Here is a 20,050-nt window from a genome sequence, read left to right as displayed (position 1 = left end):
TGTTGGATGTGGCAGAAAGCAATAAAGGCAGGGTGGCAAGTTCGGAAAGGGTAAAACAAGGTGAAGGGCCATGCATCTCAAGTATGTAAACACATATGCATGCAGCCTTAGAGACAAGTAGGAGGGACTCGACCTTCATGTGCAGTCACAGAACTATGGCATTACTGAAATTGCTCAGAGGAGGTGGCAAAGCTCACATATCTGGGGTGCTGTGATGGACAGACAAAGCCCTTCATGAGGCACAGGCAGGGAAGAGAAGAGGGGAGATGCCATCTACGTGAAGGAGGAGTCGTGGGACAGATGACAGGCAGGGTAGAGTTTGTGGGCCAGGTTCAGGAGAGAGCCCAGTAAAGCTGACAGCAGAGTGGCAGCGAGTTACAGACTGCCTGGTCCAGGTAAGGAACATGGTCCAGAGAAGAATGAGAAAGGTAAAAGGTAAAAACTTGTGGGTCAAGATAAAGATGGTTTACTAGATAAAGCAAATCTATATGAACCAGTGAAGCAAAACAAGCATTCACTGCTTTTCCCAGCGTGAAATTCCCTGACTGGATAAAGGCCTCAGCAATCTTATACGATGCCAAACCCAGCCCTGCTTTGAGAAGGAGGTTGGACTTTGTCCCTTCCAACATAGATTATCCTATGCTCTTAAAAACATAAAACTGCATCACTCCGCTCCTCCCCAACACCACTCTGTTCAATATCTGTTCTCCTTTTCCCTTTACATTTACTTGCAGTTCTGACAAGACATTGCTTTAATAAGCAGGAAAAAGCCAAACCATTTGTGAGCTTTGTATCTTCTAATGCATCTCTTTTTGTTATGGGGGTTGCTCAGATGCCTGAAAGTAATTCCATTTACAGAGAGATACTGGACTGGAATTCTAGCGTATGTGTAGCAGACTTTTTGTTGTTAAGTGCTTTGCTTGCACAAGGATATTACAGAACTGTTATGAAGAAGGAAATATATTAACATTTATAATTTGATTACCATGCCCTTTTTGAGGAGCAAATCTTCTGAATGTCATTGTGAGGAGAAAATCTTTTGAAGTCACGATAAGAAAAGAATTTTAAAAACTAGGACCTTAATGGATATACTTCTATTGAAAAGGGGGAGTGTAGCTACAATAGATGAAATGTTAGTGCACACAATAGTAAAGTATTTCCTTCTATAGGAGCATGCTGTTTACATAATCAAGAAAAGATGTACTTTTCAACAATTTACTTGGTACTTGAAAGGCAAGGATTGCTATGGCAACACTGAAACAAACAAGAAGGAATTGCGAACAGATGAATCACAACGCTATATGCAAGACAAAGAGTCAAATGTTTTCCAAATTGAGCTAGCTTTAAATTATAGCAAACATTTTAATGAGTCTTTTCTTAATTGCTTTATACTGTATGATAGGCAAGGAAATTAAGTAGAAGGAGGAGTGATGCTTCCTATACAGCATTTCAGCAAAATGTATTTTAAGGACAATAGTATTGAACTACTACATCCCAATTTACACACACACACACACACATCCACACACCATTTACTAGAATGAAGATTCTGAATTATCTTCCAGTGCAACTGGTTTATATATATTGTCTAATCTGTTCCCTTATCAGTGACTAAAATTTTTTATTCTGACTAAAATATTTCTTAAACACAAATAAGTACCAGTGATAATCATAACAATGCTCTGTAAATCTTACGGCCTTTCTAAACATATATATATATATATATTTTTTTTTTTCTAAAGCTAAATATGTCACATACCAAAACACACCATGTCACTATCTTAGTAGTGAATAACAGAACTTCATCTGCAAGTTGTAAGTAACACTTGACAATTTTTTTTGCTGCTCAAAGTAGAGGTGGATAAGATCCATTTATTTCTGCTGGATTTTGTTTTGTTTTTGTTTTACTTTGTTTGTTTGTTTGTTTTTGCCAACTGATGTAGGTGAGATGGGGATGCTATTGTAACCAGCAAACACTTTTTATTTCACAGTCTTATTGCCAGAGAAGGTGGATAAGGTTTGGGACTTGAAACTGAAAGTCCTCAGTTCTGATCACAGTTCTGTCATTAATCTGATGATATTCTGCATTTCAGCTTCCTCCTTCATTAAATGAAGATCTGAGTATCTGTTCATGTCATTAATACAAGGATATTGAGACTCTGGGACTGGAAGTGCTACATGTAATGTATCTAAGGTAGAGAAGATGCCTTCAGTTAAGCTTTGAGCCTTTTCTCTAACAGTTATAAAATCCAATTCTTCTGTCCATGTTAGCATCAGATTAAAAATAAATTGTTGGAAATCAAACATGTCTTACTTGTGGCACTGTAACAGTTATACAGCTGAACTTGAGTTTTGTTTTAAATGTCCTGGACTCAGACAAACAGATGTGCTAACATGTAGTTGTACTTGTTTTATGTAGTCTGCCTGCTAGAGAGCAGATCAATACAGTGTTACGGAGGACAGAAAATTTAGGCTTCTGAATATCTCCTTAAATGAATGGAGTATCCTCAACTTGCTTCAACAGAAGTAGGTAATGCTTACGACATAGCAAGCCTGTTAGTAAGTAGAATGACAATCTTTCAAGCCTCATTGAAAGGAGAATTTGGGGGGAAAAAAAATGGAATGAGAAGCACATTAGTATAAAATGTTGGGAGTATAAGATTTGTCTTAGAACTGGATACACCCTGAAGGATACACCTGAGATGAAAAAAAAAAAACGTGACAAGGTTGGTGACAAATCATAAAGAAGTTCTTGATCCCAGCTGAAAAAAGTAAAAAGCATTGTGACTCAGAAGAAAACAAATCTCACTGTATAATATAAGCACCAAAAGAAAATAAGAATGAAAGAGACTAGCAAACAATGCAAGCAATGCTAATAGATGGTGAAAAAGCAGAGATCTCTCAGGGGTAGTAAATGCTCTAAATGGAAACACTTGCTTTGAGAAGACACTTAAAAAATACATGTGTAATAAGGTGGAAGAGTCATCCATTGATGATCAGAAGATTGACAAGAAAAGGCTGGTCTCCACTTTTGTCAGTGAAAAAAAAAAAAACACTTTTTTTTTTTTTCTTCCTCCTGCTGGGTGTATTTCGGTTTTGTGCAGTAACACCAATGTTACACCAGCAGCACCTTCAAAACATACTTTCCTGATAAATGCCTTGGCTTTGCAATTCTCACAACACTGTGAACACCCTACTTGGTGACCTGGTCATTCCAGCTGCTTACGGAGAACTTGGCCTTGTGGCCCTGCCTTTCTACCAAAGTGGCCACAGAGCATGGAGAAGCCTCAGCCCCAACAGGGCAGCCAGCACCAGGAGCCCAAGGCACAGGTCTTAGTGCAGGCCTGGGCAGAAGCAGATCCTGACTCAGCCCAGTGAGCACCCTGCTCCCCACAAAGCCCTGCTCCCACGTTCATTGCACTGGGGGCACCATGCCTTCCTGCACAAACAGGGGGAGCTGCCGGAGCAGCTGCTTGCATCAGGGCCTTGAACAGCAGCCAGTCGCAGCACACCTTACCAAACAGTGCTCTCATGTGTGTGCAGCACTTTCACATGACTTAAAAGCGCACAGTTGCTATCTATCCACTGGGGCACTCTCTTCCCCTCTCCTGTTAACCAGCAGCAGCTGACCTGGGCAGCAGTGCCATTTCGTGAAACAAGAAACTGCGTTGCTGACAGTAAGTAAAAGCATTTGTGTATGTAAGTGGGGAAGGATACTATCCCAGTTTTTCCCTGCCTGACTTTAATATGTTCTCCATACTGGAATGATCTGAACCTCTGCTCACTAACTGCCCTTTCCACCTATCCCACCTACCATGGCACTGGGAAGGCTACATTCAGGTATGTCAGTATGCCTGCTGTACAAATGGCAAAACAACTTTGGGTTTCCTTTCCCCCTCCACAGAATCTGCAACCCTGAATGACAGACAGACAAGACAATTTGCTCAGTTACTCTGTTGGCGCTCCCTCCCTGCGCTCCCTCCCCTCAGAAGAGCAGCCACGCAATCTAAGCATTATTGCTGAGAGCCATCCTTGTCTAGGAACCCTTAGACTCTCCATTGCTCTGAGTGCAATCAGTAGAACCAGTAAGAATGAAATTCTTATTTGCCTGGCTTGAATCTCTCACATAAAAGCACCTGATCAATTTTGAGAAGTTTGTTTTGCAGCAGGCTTATATGATTTCTGGTTACCTGCTGGTAGCAAGTCTGGCTTATACCCTTTTCCCTGGCTTTTATTAAATGACTGCTGGCTAGCATTCTGCTGCCAGATTCAGCCCTGTTGCAGTCCTTTTCTTCTCTGCTTTGACAATTTGTATAAGCTAGTAAACTCTACATGCATCTACACTGATTTAAATGCTGATATTTAGCCTACTGGCCTGATGGCTTTTTGCTAAGCCAAACATAAGAGAAGCTAGTACATTTTTCTCTCAGTCTGTATCTCTTGCTGTTACGTATATTCACTGCTCATAGAGAAGGGGACTACTGCTCTTGAATTAATACTAAATATAATTAACTGGAGATCATCTAAAGCCTTAATGCGTACATATTTTTTAAGTTATAGCATGTGATGTCATCTTAACACAGAACTTCTGTCCAATTAGATGACTCTAGGAGGTTAAAAAGCCTTTGCAAAACATTGGCATGTTGTTTAGCAAGCAAGGAATGCTTATAATTGTTAATGAAGTAGTAGTCAGGGTAAGGTTAAAAAGTTTTTTTTAACTGCTTTAAAAAATGCAGTATTAGTTTTCCTGTTGCCCAAAACCAGAAAACATATTTTAGAACAAATTCTAATGTACTCTGTTACTGTACACCTTTACCTCAACTCTGCAGAGATATTTTCAAGAATTCTGGAAAGTCCTGCATTCATATTTTGGAAAGGTTCAGTCTCATTAGTATGTTGTTATTTCTAGTCAATGCTGGAAAGGCACAAATTTAGCAAATTTGATCATTCAAATGTCATTTTTATTTTTTTTTATTTTTTTTTAGTGGACTGTACTTCAACTAATAGATTCACTAATTTTCAGCCTGCAGCTTTTCATTTTGCATTTGTATGGTCCTCGCAGGCACACACCCAGATTTGACCTAGATGCCCAGAAACTGATGTTGTATAGAGAGATGACTGCAAGTGGATCTGACAGCTTTAAAGAGCAATTATATGACAGCATTATTTATAGAGGCTGGAAAAGAAGTGTTTCTGTTTGTTTCCTGCAGCTTGTAGGATCGTCAGAACTTGCACTAAATGGTTGTCCATTGACTTGTCGCTCCTTGGGGGGACTTTCTGAAGAATCATAAACATTTTACCACGGGCAGAATTTGGTTCACTAAGCCTTATCGAAGGCTTTATTCTTATTAATTGATATAATCCAAAACAACCGTCTTCATCTCTCTGTCCTTAGATGAATCTGAGGCTATTAGCACCCAGCAAGCATCTTTAAGGTTAGGAGGACAGTGCCTGCAAATTTGCATCTCAGTCTACAGCAAATTTCTTACTGTAAGTTGCCAAGTATCTGGAAACTACATTTATTTTTAATGGCTGTATCCTGAAGAGGTATTTTGCAGAACTAATCCTTGCCAGTCTTGTCTTGGCTCCACAGGAATAGCCTCTCAGTGTGTTATTTTTTGTGTTTCCCAGTTTTAATGCTGCTTTAAGATGCGGCAAAGCATGTAAGCATCCGCAAAAGCTGCTGGGACAGTATGTGCCCCAAAACTAATCGCAGCCAGGGGATATCAGTCTACAAGACCTTCAGCACCACTTAAATACTGAGGCACTGCTAAACATATGTTAGCTCCAGCTGATCTGTGGAACAGATGTTAATAAAATGAGTTTATTAAAAAGTTATTATCTCATGAACTTGCATTGATACCAAAGCCATAAAGATGACAATGCATATGCATTAGAGATGTCAGTGGGAGCTATGACTTTCATGGCTAATAAAACTTTGCTTGTTTGTATTAGTTATTATATCTTAGCATTAAAACAACAGACAAGCCAACCATACAGGCCAGACAACTGTATATCTGATGACAGCACCTATTGCTACAGTCTCTTTAAAAAGTATTATCAAGTTTTTCAAAACGTATGGATCCTATAGATGGGGTAGAGTGGGTGGCAAGAGCAGGAAAGGTGAATGAAAGCATGCCCTCTCCTATGAGATGGTGTGTAAATGCAGTGCTGTGTTTTTGGGCTGGCACATTTTGTGAGCACTGATGTCTCTGTTATCCCACCTTTAGCCTCCAGTGTCCTTTAACCACAAACTCAGTACAATCAATCTCAGTCTGACAATAGAACAGCAGCCCATGGATGTCGGCCGAAATATCCTCATGTATGAAAAAGTCTGTAGGTTGCACTGGAAGACTCCAGCCTATGTTTTCACAATGTCATTTGAAAAGATGCTTATTAAGCAAAAGATTTTGTGGCTTAGTGTTTAGTGGTTTACTGTTCCTAAATTAGTAACACATTGGACAATTTGGGCTTTATCTGGACTGGCTCTGTGAATGAGTGAGTCTGTTTTTGTAACTAAGATGTACACCATTAACACTTCTTTCTTTCTTCTTCATTGTAAGTCTTTAATAAGCCTTTATTTTTTCTTCCTTCCTTCTCTGCCTGATCCCTCTGGAAAAGCAGCCTGAGTTACTCTGAGATACATACTGGTCAAAAAATCAATGTTTCTTAATAAGTATACTAATTTTTTGTCTCCTTATACTTGTTATCTGAGGGTCATGTTGCTTTTAGTATAAACCATCGAAAAGTTAATTCAGTGCTCAAAAAAAAAAAAAAAAAAGACCCATGCACACATTAAAGAAAAATAATCCATACTTTTGTGCACAAATCTTTCTTAATTCCATGAAGAACAGTCAAAGTTAAAATTAATATTTTTACCTGTTTTCTTTGTTGTACTTGAAGTCTTAGCTGTGAATTTCTGGAGGTTCAAATGGTGACTTTAAGCAAATATATGATTCCTCTTAACTTTGTTCAACGTTTCTTTTAGAGAAGATATTGTTGATTGGCAAGTCTGATCTATCCATGTGTTTGTTCGAAGTTTCTATCCTACACATTTAAATAGAAAATGATACATTTGGAGACTAGAGACGTCAGACCAATCAACACCTAATAGTGGTCAATCAAACATTACCAAGTTTTCATATCTGCAATTTACTGAAGACTTTTTTAAAAATGCTATTTGAAAATCAGGTTGATTCAGCTCTACTGGGTAATATCAGCTAGACAAAACAAAATGTTCTTTGTCTGGTTACGCCCAACTTCATTGTTATACCTTCTTGACCTATCTCCCTGTTATTTTGTAGACTTGAAATAGATTGACTTTTCACAATCCTTTTTAGTCTTATTTCAACTCCATAAAGAAGACTCATATAAGTGATGCTTTAAGAAAAGGCTTGTAATCCATAATTTTTAAAGTTAACATTTAAGTCTATATCTCTTAACATTAGGATTTTTTTTTTTTTTTATTTCACATTTTTGTCTCCTCTGAAAGGGTGAAATTTGTGTTCTCTTTGGTGCCTGCTGGAAATCAGCATTAATACTGATGGGAAGCAAACAGTCATCTCACTTTCCGCATGCCAGGTGTTCATTAATTGTAAACCTGAATAATAGATAATAACACATCCTAGTGTATTTATCAATCCACGTATCTTTTTACAATGCAAAAGAGGTCATTTGAGAATCTGTGTAGGTTTTTTCAGCTCTGCCTATTCATTAACAGAGAGCTGCATGCAAAGGCTGCTAGCAAAAAAGAGGCCACATTACCTGAAAACAATAATGGAGTGCCACACCACATGAAATAGTAATTAGGTTTGCCCAAGGCCAGGATACAGTTGCTATAATCAGTATCACTCAGAATTAACTTCACACTTATGAAAGGACGTAAGGTGAGATTGACTTAATGGTGACCAAAGCTACCTTTCTTGCTATGAATGCCAAACCCCTGAAAGAAGAAAAAGAAGAAAAACAAATGGGATTATCATATTATTATCACCAGAGTTAGCAGCCTTGTCTCCTTAAAAAAAAAAAAAGCATTGCCATTTTAATGAGATCTAAGGAGCAATAATAGGATAATTATCTTTTGAACACACAGGCCACTGTAATGCCCATTAGTTTTTAATGCTGAAAACAAAGTTAAGAGACTAAAAATATGTATTTTTTTAATCCCTTCAGAAACTTCACAGAGAAAACAAGAATAATGTCCATGAAAATCAGCATTCTCTTTCTTAAAGAGGTACAATACACCAGAGCACTAAACAAAGAGGGGAGGGAGTTTAATCTGAAAACACTTGGCAGGCAGTTAAGCTACCCATCCTACTTGCTTGTTTCAGGTGAATGTATTTCCCATGTCAAACTAGCTCTCTCCATCACCGTTTGATGAGTTTGTATTACTTCTGATCCTTGATTTTCTGCTGAAGGAATAATAGCATTCATGTTTTTGAGCAGTGGAAAAACAGCTGTCCAGCAATGTTGTTGAGCACATGTTGTGCAGATTTATTTATTTTTTTTAAATCTAATGGGAAACAGTGTGTTTTAAACACTTCTGGTAGAAGGACGAGGTAAGTTTAAGTGAGAGAAACAGGAAGATGAAGCATATTTTGGTTTTAAGCTGGGGAACTGTTATACTAAGTATCATGTTACACCTGTCGTCTGTTTTCTCTCTCTTTTTTTTTTTTTCAATCTCCCTGACAAATGGCTGCTAATAAATAGATTTAAGCTGTGCCATCTGCTGTTATACTACAAACCCATTCACAGCAGCCTCTTGTTTTCTATAGCACTACATTTAATCAATTTTCTTTTGCCAATGACATTTAAAAAACACACACATCCAGGTGAACCAGACAATTTCAAAGCAGTGCTAAGATGCAGAGAGTACCTCCTCATGCATATGTTATATGACATACTCTTTCATTAACTAGATCCGGTTAGTCTTGGAGTGCATCTTAGCTGTATTTATTTAAGGGAGCCTATTTATTAATATAATTTACTGGAAAGGGCAGGAAAAGCCCTATATGGTTATATTACATAGCTGATTAAGTAATTGAAGATTAGATCATGATACTTTGCCTCTTGGCTCTCTTCCAGGATCATATTTCGTCCTTGATTTGCAAGAATTTTATTTGCTAGGGGCAAAATACTGCCATCGCTGCTGTTCATGACAAAATAATATTGACTTCAGTGAAAACAGGAACTGGTAGCACTAAAGTGTATTTTGCTGGGCAGAATAGCACACTGTAGCCCTAACACAATCTGTCCATCCTCGTGGTGGGAGTGGGAGCCCCGTAAATAGCAGTTTATTAAAGGCAATGTGCAAACACTGAAAGTAGATTTGTCTTGCTCTCATATACATAGGGGTTAGCCACAAATGAGTAAATGTGATTTTTTTTCCCCCCAAAGAGAAACAAAACTGTTTTTCAGAGCTATGGCTACCTGTGTGAGGAAATACAGATACATTCTTGTCTGGCAATAGATTAAATGCTGAAAATAAGTAATTTGTGCTAGCTACTGCTATTATGACTTGAAAAAGTTTTAGATCATTTTAACAATGTGCTGCAAGTTTCTAAACTGGTGTTTTTTCAGTCCCGGAAAAACAATAACAAAACAAAACACTAAAAAGAAACTAAATAAAGCTAGTCTGGATTTAAGAAGTCCCAGTTACACAAAAATATCAGTGAACTCAAAGGGAGCTGCAACTGCAAAGCACTATTAAATAAAGAAGACCAAGATGTGAGGGGGCTGACACTGCTTTCCCCATCTTTGGAAGGAAAACCCCTTACAGAAGCAATGCTTCGTAACTCCTGCTCGTCTCAGGGATGAAGGCTGACCGCAGAGACATTTGGCAAAGGATCTTGAAAGCAGAAGGTGAGAATGAGTAATATAACCTTATGCAACAGCAGATTTTACAGTTGTTGCCTTTACGTATATCTGTGCTCATGGATAACTAACTGTTAAATAATGATTTTTGTTTCTGTGAAATGTAGGTTCCTTTTAAAAGGATTGTTGTTTTTCAGATAATCAGAGAATAACATTTCCAATGGCAATAACATCAATTTAATGTGACAGCTTGTACGTAATGCTTGCATAATAAAATGTAAATTGAAAGTTAAAACCATATGCAAAAACAAAGTTACATCAGTAAATATTGGTTTAAACAGAGATACATGCATACTGTATTCCCCTGATTCTAATTTTTAATGTTACTGTGACGTGGCTAGCATTTAAAATAAATTCTCTTAAGAGTAACATGACACTTGCCCTACCTTTCTATTTCATGTGTTTTTATTTAATACTGTGTTATGAAGAAAGATTATATGATTGGAGAGAGACTTTTTACATGGGCAGATAGTGATAGCAATAGGGGGAATGATTTTAAACAAAAAGAGGGGAGATTAAGATTAGATGTTAGGAGGAAATTCTTCTCTCAGAGGGTGGTGAGGCACTGGCACAGGTTGCCCAGAGAAGCTGTGGATGCCCCATCCCTGGAGGTGTTCAAGGCCAGGCTGGATGGGGCTTTGGGCAGCCTGGTCTGGTGGGAGGTGTCCCTGCCCATGGCAGGAGGGTTGAAACTGGATGGTCTTTAAGGTCCACTCCAACCCAAACCCTTCTGTGATTATTTATGGGCCTGTTTTACTGTTAAATGGTGAGTATACAAAGATCTAAATGTTGCACAAACTTTAAAGTTTATTTAATCTTTAAATTTTTAAAAGTAATTAAATACAAACAGAATAGATTACCAAAAAGAACAGTAGGCCACTGCACTATTAGATGCTTAGATATCTATTTGCTAATAAACACTTTTTCTCATGTACCAAAAAGGATTCGTTGTCAACACAAACGTAGGGACTACAATTTCTTGACCTAAAGATTTGAAAAAAGAGGGAGCTACATTTACAGATTTCAAGTGTCTTCAGCACTTCTGAAAATCTTGTTTGATTCTTAAATATCTCTATCTTTCATCCCCCAGACAAGTCACATGTCTCCGCTGTCTTAGGGTGACATCCATCTTTTTTCTCATACTGTGTCATTAATTCTGTGTACAAAATACCTTAGTCATTCTTCTCCTTCTCTGAAAATGAAGGATTTGTAATACATTTTCCAACTGTAATCTGAAGCTGTTATTTTTTTTACAAAGATATGGGTAGTAATTGTGCTGGTGTTCAAATAACATGACCATTTCCTCTTGTTTCCTTTACTAAAAAAAAATACCTTAAGTTCTATACTGAAGACTAACAGTCTGCAAGGTACCACTAAAAAAAGATGGTTGATTTCCAAGGATTACCTCCTCCAAGCTCAAGAACAGTCCACCCCAACATGCAGAAGTTAAAGCAAAGGTGGCAGGAGCCCTGCACAAATGAACAAAGAGCTCATAACAAAACTCAGGCGCATAAAAGAAGCATTCAAGAGATGAAACCAGCATCAGGTAATTCAGGTTGAACAGAAAGGCACTATCCAAACATGCAGGAGTGGAGTAAGGAAATCCAAAGCCCACCTATAGTTGAATCAAGAGTGGGACATGAAAGGCAACAAGAAGCTCTTGTTAATCAGGAAGCACTTCTTTTTTGCAGTCTCTCTCCATGGAGATCTTCATGGAGCCGCTTGGGCATGGCTCTGGGCAGCCTGCTCTAGGTGGCCCTGCTTGGGTCGGACCAGATGACCTCTAGATGTCCCTTCCAGCATCAACCACTCTGTGATTCTGTGTCATTCTGTGAAGAATTTCTGTGGGTATATCAGCAGCAAAAATAAAAATTAGGAAAAATGTGGGCCTGCTGCCACTTTGCCTTGTTTTCTGCTGGTAGGACTAGTCTTTGGGAATCTCAAGCCCCTGGGCCATGGGGAAGTCTGGAGCAAAGAAGATACACCCATGTTGCACGAAGATCAGGTTAGGGAGCACTTAAACTAACTGGACATACACATCAGAAAGACCGAACAGATGAGGCTCTCTGCAGGCAGATAGGAACAGCCTCGTGTTCAGAGGCCCTGGCCCTCATGGGTGACTTGAACCACCCACCCCTATGTCTGCCGGAGGGACAGCAGGGCATCAGCAATCCAGGAGGACTGCTGGACTCCTGGAATGCTTTGATGATAAAGTCCTTATACAAAAGATAGAGGAGCCAATGAGCGGAGGTGCTGTGCTGGACCTAGTTCTCACCAACAAGGAGGGGCTGGTGGGAAACGTGAAGCTCGAAGGGCAGCCTTGGCTGCAGTGACCGTGAAATGGTGCAGTTTGGGATCCAGAGGGCAGTGAGGAGGGAGCACAGCAAGCTCATTACTCCGGATTTTGAGAGAGCAGACTTTGGCCTATTCAGGGATCTGCTTGTAGAGTACCATGGAACAAACTTGTGGAGGGAAGAGGGGCTCAAGAAAGCTGATTAATTAATATTCAAGGATCACCTTCTTGAAGCTCACGAGGGATGCATCCCAAAGAAGAAGCCAGGCAAAAATGCCATGAGGCCTGCATGGATGAATGAGGAGCTCCTGGAACACAAAATCAAACCAAAACAAGCAAACAAACAAAATGGTTATCTTGTGCTTGAATTTTTAAGAGTAAGATGGAATTTTTATTACATTCCAGGAACAATTTACATATTAGGTAAAAGACAAGGCAGATAGTTTAATTCTGGCAGACACATGAATGGTAATAAAGTAAGGGTGTTCTAATTAAATTACAAATCCTGTGTTTAAAGACCTTAATTAAAGAAAGAAATGATTGTAACATTCACTTTTCAAAGCAGTCTATTATACAAAAAAGTAACTGGAAACAGTCAATGTCAAAATTGTCCCTGCTACAGAACGCCGTTGCAGCTTTGGGCTTCTGGAGCTTTTTTTTTTTTTTTTTTTTTTTTTTTTTCCCTTTTTTTAGAGGTTGAGCTGTGTCCCTGCTGCATAGTGTGGTTTGCATAGGGTTAGGCATGCCCGGTGGGTGAAGCTAGGGATGGAGAAAGCCTTCTGCTCTCTGTACCCAAAGAGTCTCAAGAATCATTGTGGAGAATAGAAAAGAGAAGAAAAGCACGAGTTACACAGAGATAGTCAAGCAAGATATTGCATGCTGTCTTTTCTCAGCAACTTCACAGGAAAAGGCTCTTCTTGGCAGGTGCATTGAAGTGGCATTATGCCACTCACTGCTGGGCATAACAAATTTACTAGGTCATTCCTACCATAGAAAAGTGGATTAGGATGGTTCACTGGGATAATGCTGGATTTTTTGGCAGGAAATATGAGGTCTGTGGCAGAACTGATGCATCAAATATTTGCTTGATTACACCTTTTAATTCTTAGGTTACACCTCTTTAATTCTTCACATTCTATGAAGAATCTCTCTCTCTCTCTCTCTCTGTCTCTCTCTCTCTCTCTCTCTTCTCTTACACAAATAAAATGTTGAGTTTTATAAAAACTGGATGAAATATCAGAACTCCTCCTTTCTCCCTTCATACATTCCTGCTGTGAACATGCCACTCTCTCTGGACCATAGTGCAGGACCTCGGCCTCAACAAGTCTCCTGATCCCCAGTTAGTCTCTGCGCCTGAGCTATTATTCACACTTAGTCCTACATCCAGCCATCTCTTCTCCCATGACAGGTTACAGCTGGGACATGAGCTCCTGCTCTTTGGCTTCCGCCCCTGCATCCTGTTCTTCTGCCTCCAGTGACTCCTGCTGCTGGTTTTTCCCTGCTGCCATTGACTTAGGTGATCTTCATCCTCCTGTGTCCCGCACCAAAAGAAACAGTCTAGCAGGTTCAGATGTCAGGTATGCAAGAGAACTGATGCTCCAGCTTTCTGTCTTGTGATGATCTCTGTGGTGCCAGATAAGTAACTCTGGATCATTTTCAGAGTATAATCACATGGAAGGTCATTCTTCACATCTATTAATTTTCTCAAAAGGATCTAGAAGATCCCAGCCATCCTTAAGATCACCCCCTGTTATCTCCCAAATTACTGAAAGGGCCTCAGAGGACATCAAAGTCTTAATTCTCAGGCAAAAGCCTATATATGTTCTTTAGACAGGAAAGGGGCTGAGCTACATGATAGAATCTTGTTTGTAAAAACTTGGCTTAGAAGTCACAGCAGCGAAAGATATGGGAAAGATATGGGAAAATGTATATTCTAGAAACTCTTGCAAGAGCCAGCTGTCAAATTTTGTTGTGTTGTGCTTGAATATGCTTTGTTGCCATTGTTCTTTTTGGATCAGTGCAATAACATACTGTATAATCCTAAAAAGAACTACTTTACTAAAATTAATTTCTCTCATTTTTCCCATGCAGTCCTGCTTCAGATTATACTGAGGAAAAGTACAACTATCATAACAACAGTAATTGAAAAAAAAAAAAAAGGTTTTTAGATATCAAACTTTAAAATTCTATGAATTCTTTGGATTTATTTTTTTCCCTAGAGTTGTCAAAGCTTTCCTAAATACTAAATGAGCTGTAAAACAAAACGATATGAATCCCACTTACACAATGGTTAACAGTGATTCAGAAGACAATTCAGGAACATAATATAGATCTCTATTCTAAAATTATTTCAGAATTAGTTAGCTGCTGGAACACTTAAAGACAAGTTATAGTTCTTGTCCAAACTCTTAACATGATTTGGGAAAAGTTCTGCTTTAATTTCAGAAGAAGAGTAATTTAGTGATCCTTAAGTAGAGATATTTCAGTGGACCATGAGGGTTAAAATGAATCTTTTTCTTCTTTCCTTTCTTTTTCTTTAACAGATTAGAGAACACCTGGGTTTGGATTTGCATAAATTGAAAATTAAAGATCCATAGGGCTGTGTTTGTCATTAATGTTTATTTTTTCAACTTCAGTGCATCTGAAGAAGTAAGAGATGTCTCACCTTCATTATACTTGGTGAAACAGCAACTTTGACATCCTGACATCAGTATATGTAAAAAAAAATACAAATCTGCCTCCAATGTACTATAATCATCTGCAGGTAATTTTTGTCTTTCTTTTTACAGAAGAGAAATGAAGAGCCTATGAATGATTGCACCTTCAGATGAACTCATCACCTGCACCTGCCTTTATTTGAATGTGCAATATAAAATTTAAATTAATTCATATTTGGGTGAATATATTGTGTATATATAGCTATTTACATACTTATATAAAAATCAGTGATTGCTTTCATCCTATTTCTCCACTTTATGCTTATGATTGACTGGCAGGCTGCTAATCAAGACCCTGAGAGTGTGGGGCCCCTGTTTTCTTTTGGCAGTGTAGGCCTCACCCCTTTCCAACAGCTTGGCTTGAAAAGTCAAACAGATAAACAAAACTCAAACACAAAAATGAAGCATACAGAGAGTGAAAGAAAGGACAGGTTACCTGGAAGGAATACAGAGTCATTGTCTGAGCATCCAGGGATGAAGTTATGAAAGCTAAAGCCCAAATGCAAATGAATCTGGCCTGGGATGTCCAGGGCAACAAGAAAGGTGTATGTACACACCTAAATGACAAAAGGAAGACTAGGGAATACTTAAGCAAATTGGAAATGCATAAGTCTGTGGTCCCTGATGGGATGAACCCACGTGTGCTGAGGGAGCTGGCAAATGTTATTGTGAGGCCACTCTCAATAATCTTTGACTGATTAGGGCAACTGGGAAGAGTGCCTGAAGACAAGGAATTGTCACTCCTATCTTCAAGAAGGACAAGAAGGAGGACCCAGGGAACTACAGGCTGGTCAGCCTCACCTTGATCCCTGGGAAGGTGATAGAACAGCTAATCCTGAAACTCTTTGCAGGCACATGAAGAAGAAAATCATCAGGACTAGTCAGCACAGATTCACCAAGGGGAAGCCATCGCTTGACCAACCTTCTACAATGAAATGACCAGCCTGATGGATGAGGGGAGAGCAGTGGGTATAGTCTTCCTGCACTTCAGTAAGGCCTTTGACACTGTTCCCCATAAGATGCTCATAGACAAGCTCTTGATATATGGATTGGATGGGTAAACAGTGTGATGAATTGAAAACTGGCTGAACAGCCAGGCCCAGAGTGTGCTGATCAAAGTCTAGTTGGAGGCCAGTAACTTGCAGTGTACCCCAAGGAGTTAATACTAGGCCCAGTCCTGTTTAACACCTTCATTAATAATCTGGATGATGAGGCCCACATCAAATTCGCAGGTGACACAAAACTGGGTTCAGTGGTTGGTACACCAGAGGGTCACGCTGCCATCCAGAAGGACCTGGACAGGCTGGAGAAGTGGGCTGACAGAAACCTAATGCAGTTCAATAATGCTTTCCATCTGGGTGACCCCCTTCATGCTGGGGGCAACCCGGATGGCAAGTGGCCTGGCAGGAAAGGCCCTGGGGATCCTGGTGGACAGCAAGTTGAACATGATTCAGCAGTGTGTCCCTGCTGCAAAGGAGGCTAATGGTATCCTTAGCTGCATTAGGCAAAGTACTGCCAGCAGGTCAAGAGAGGTGAGCCTTCCCCTCTGCTAAGCACTGGTGAGGATATCACTGGAGTACTGTATCCAGTTCTGGGCTCCCCAGTACAGGGGAGAGATGGAGCTACTGGAGAAAGTCCAATGAAGGGTCACAAAGACGACTAAAGGACAGAAGTACTTCTCTTGTGAGGAGAGGCTGAAAGGGCTGGGACTGCTCAGATCGGAGAAGAAGAGGCTCAGGGAGGGTATCATCTATGTATCAATATAAATACCTGAAGGGTGGTCGCACAGAGGATGGAGCCAGGCTCTTTCCAGCGGAGCCCACTGACAGGACAAGAGACAACAGGCACAAACTGAAACATGGGAGGCTCCTCCTGAACATCAGGAAGCACTTCTGGGAAGTTGGATTAGAAGATCTTTGAAGGTACCTTCCAAATGAACTATTCTATCTATTTCTTTACTGTGAGTGTGACCGAGCACTGGCAACAGGCTGCCCATGGAGGTTGTGGGATCTCCCTCCCTGGAGATAGTAAAAAGCTGTCTGACATGCACCTGGGCAATCTGCTCTAGGTGTCCCTGCTTGAGCAGGGGTGGGACCAGATGGCCTCCAGAGCTACCTTACAACCTAAACCATTCTGTGATTCTTTGATTCTGTGAAATGCAGATAAACTGATACTGCTACACCAGGGTTCCTAGGCTCCACTCCTTCAGAACAAAAGCGGTTTGCAAAGTATCACTTCACCCACTTCAAGCCCTGCCATGGATATGCGCTAATGGCCAGTGATCAAACACCTTACAGACCTTATATTTCTACTATAGCCTGTCTCTTTAGGTGTTTCCTTCTTTGCTGGTTATGAGAGAACTATGATTTCATATAAATTAATTTTCTTTATGAGCAGACTCCCACTATCTTCAGCCTTAGAAACTCCTGTATCAGATTACAAAGGTCCTCCAACAACCAGCTGTGTTTAATTGCAGCCAGCCCAGATCTCATTTTTTCTATTGAGTGGTTTGATTTCCTCAGACTTACTACCAGTCGGCTGGACAGGCAGCAGGGCTTAATGTTTTTCAGTTACTAGCTTTACATTATGGTGAAGTTGCAAAACACAATCTTTAATAAAGATAGTGCTCAGAAAGCTAACCTAAGGTTTTTGTTTATACTCTAAGTATAAATTAATCCATTAGTGAAGATAAGGAGGATTTGGCTGTAGCAAGGAAATAAAATTGCTTGTAAAAGATGTTATATCCCCTAGGATAGATACTTGAAGATGCACTTCAGAGAGAAATCATAGAGAACTCACAGTTACAGAAATATTTTTCCTTCTTTTCAGTCTGACAAGCAAAGGAAAAAATTGGTACCATTTTACTTTGGGAGATTTACCTTACTTCCCACAGTAAAAGTTCATTTTTGAATTTTAGAACCAGCAGGAAAAGTCAAGCTAGTTTCATCTGGGAGATTTTAACAAATTGAGAGATCAGCCCAGAATAGTTCAAAAGCTGAAGCAGTTAATGGTTGAAGTAAGGCACAAGTTCAGCCTAGCTCACTGGTGCAATGCAACACCCTCGCTGTTGTGTTTGGGGCTCACTGCATTTCTCTTTTGGTGAACAAGCAGTTGATGGTGCACTGCTAACATATAGCCTTTTAAACAAAAGTTTTGTGGGGAGATTATACTACCTTTACTTTCAGAAAAATTGGGAGCTTGTGGAAAATGCACTTCATAAAACGAAGACCTGAAACTCGAGCTGTCTTTTTTAACAGATACTCTTATTTCATGGAAGGATTTTTCAATATAGTAGCATTTATAATGTGCCTTTGGCTTGTCCATTTGTGATCTATTCCCATCAATACCTGCCACCTGTATAGATTGCACAATGAATATTTTAGAGAGAAAATTTACTTAGGAGTTTAATCCCTGGGTAGTAAATATTAATTAGGCACTTAAATTATTGTTTTTAAACAGCTTTTGTGATATGGAGGGCATGTTTTCCTGTCAGCTGCTCCACATTTATTTTAAGCATATTAAACTACCTCAGGAATATTCAGTGCATGAAAACCTTTTTATGTTTGAGTGGATTAAATATACAAGTCCAAATTAATGCTACAAATTATATTTACATAATTCATTCTCCACAAAGGAGAATTTGTTTTGCATGTGTAGCTGTTAATATATGCAATTGAAGATGAAAACACAACACAATATTGTTGCCCACATTGCTAATTTGGACTAAGCAGAGTTTACAGACCATTTCAGCCCCTTACTTGCTTGGTTGCCGGATCTTTCTTTCTGTAGCTGTGTTTCACAATTAAGCAGCATGTACATGTGTTCCCAAATAAAAAGGGCCTTGCTAAGTAAACTCAAATAGGACTTGCTGTGGTTCTTAAGAACATAATAATGTTTAAAAAGCTATTATTAGTATTTTGGTTATTAGCATAAATAGGAAAAAGCAACTGGGGAGAAGTAAAGTAATTGAACAGAAGGCTAGACACTATGTTTTTGCTTGTTGATATGAAACATCTGCAGGAAAAACTAAGCTGAGATAAAATACTATTTAGTATTGGGCTTTGATTTAAAAAGACAAAAAGTTTTACAGACTTAACAAGGGCATCCAGTCATTAATCTAACATTGAAATCAATGGAAGTTATGTGGCTAAATCCCTTTGCCATTCTGAAGCCCCAAATCCCTTTGTAATTTCCAACACCTGAAACCACTTGTACATTTGGCACGGTTAATGTTGTCAATTTGTTTTGCAAAATAGAACACCCTTATTACCCTAATACTTGATTTTAGAAAATGTGCCACGTATCATTCTAATTACCAATGATGGTCATAAAAGCCATAAGTGTAAAGTATACAGGCACTTTATATGACATCTGAAGGCCTTATCTTAAATGATTTGTATTTGTTTAGTTGTTCTCAAGAAATCAGACTCCCTTTTTTCCCCTGTTGTTCACTATTAGCTTTATCAATGAACAGAAACATTGAAATTGTCTTCTTCTTCTTACTTTAACTTCTTTGTTTATTAAGGAGGAGGAGAAGCCTAATCCAAAAGCACCTACAAGAACCTGCCTGGCAGTCAGATAAAACAGTGGAAGGCCAGGCATTATTTGAGTGTTTCTGAAAGTGGTCTTTAAGCTGAAGCATATTTTTGTCCCTTTGTTGACCTCTGTCTTTTTCAACACAACGTAAGTACACAAATAGAATAATTTGAATAGAAAATTATGCCGTGCTATTACAGATTTGTTTCCTGTTAACTCACGCAGACAGATAAATCAAACTATGGCTTAACATGTATATAGTTAAAAGTTCTTGAACTGTAATTATTACTACTATTATTATTTGTTACCCCAGCAACCCCTGCTAGAGCTTTCATTCTCCTGTATTGCATTGCTCCAGTGATGGCACAGTTTTATTATTATTGCTAACTCTTTATCTGTAATTTCTGACTTCACTGAAAAAAAAAAAAACAAAAAAAAAAAGAGTGCCTTCCCCTCCCAAAAATAATAAAGTCACCTATAAAAACATAATAAAAGAAAATTAATTTAGGAAAACTCATTGCTTAGCATTGGTCAATCCAATCTCAAAAAAGAAATGAACTGAAACTGGTGTAGACACATCTGAGTATAAGCTATGGATCATCAGTCTAAATAATGAGAAGGTCAGAGCAGG

General features: G+C 39.0%; 1 long non-coding RNA gene across 1 annotated transcript; it reads left to right on the top strand.

Annotated features, from left to right (window-relative positions):
• The first annotated feature begins 8,329 nt into the window (after nt 1-8,329).
• LOC310889723 lies at nt 8,330-19,276 on the top strand. Its single transcript, XR_014576743.1, has 3 exons — nt 8,330-9,861; nt 13,575-13,743; nt 14,956-19,276. It is a non-coding gene; the product is annotated as an uncharacterized lncRNA (long non-coding RNA).
• Nucleotides 19,277-20,050: the final 774 nt, after the last annotated feature.

Source organism: Anser anser, assembly GCF_964211835.1.
Source record: "Anser anser genome assembly, chromosome: Z".
NCBI classification, from domain to species: Eukaryota; Metazoa; Chordata; class Aves; order Anseriformes; family Anatidae; genus Anser; species Anser anser.
The sequence above is the reverse complement of the archived record's forward strand: the minus strand, read 5'-3'. Positions and strand labels throughout refer to the sequence as shown.